Genomic DNA, 616 nt, shown 5'->3' on the forward strand with positions numbered 1-616 from the left:
AGTTAGTAACCATGAACAGAATATCCAAGGATTATGGGACAGCATCAAAAGAACAAATACAAGAATTATTGGGATAGAGGAAGGCACAGAGTTTCAAACCAAAGAAATGCACAATCTCTTCAATAAGAAAAATTCTAACCTCTATCAGTCATCTTATCCTCACTAATCACCATATCATGCAAGTGCTCTACTACTGATCTTCAGCATCAGCCCTTTTTATTTTATTTTAAGACAGTGTTCAAGTTCATAACCCACTTGAATCTAATGTATGAAATATGATATGTCAAGAGCTTTGTAATGTTTTGAACAACCAATAAAAAAATAAAAATTAAAATTAAAAAAAAAGAAAAAGAAAAAGAAAAAAAAAAAGACAGTGTTCAAGTTGCCCAGGCTGGCTTCAAATTTGTGATCCTCCTGCCTCAGCCTCCCAGGTAGCTGGGGTTATAGGGAGGTTCTGAGCCCAGTTCCAATTATATTTTTTAAACGTACAGTGGAAGTGTGAAAAAAATCTACTGACTCTTACCTAATTTTGCAAATGCAAAGCTTGGTGAACTTTTTCTTTTAGTTCTAAATATTTTTGAAATACATTCTTTCTGGTACCTTAGATAAACATTTT

This window comes from Marmota marmota, unplaced genomic scaffold (genome assembly GCF_001458135.2).
Source record: "Marmota marmota marmota unplaced genomic scaffold, marMar, whole genome shotgun sequence".
Lineage (NCBI taxonomy): Eukaryota > Metazoa > Chordata > Mammalia > Rodentia > Sciuridae > Marmota > Marmota marmota.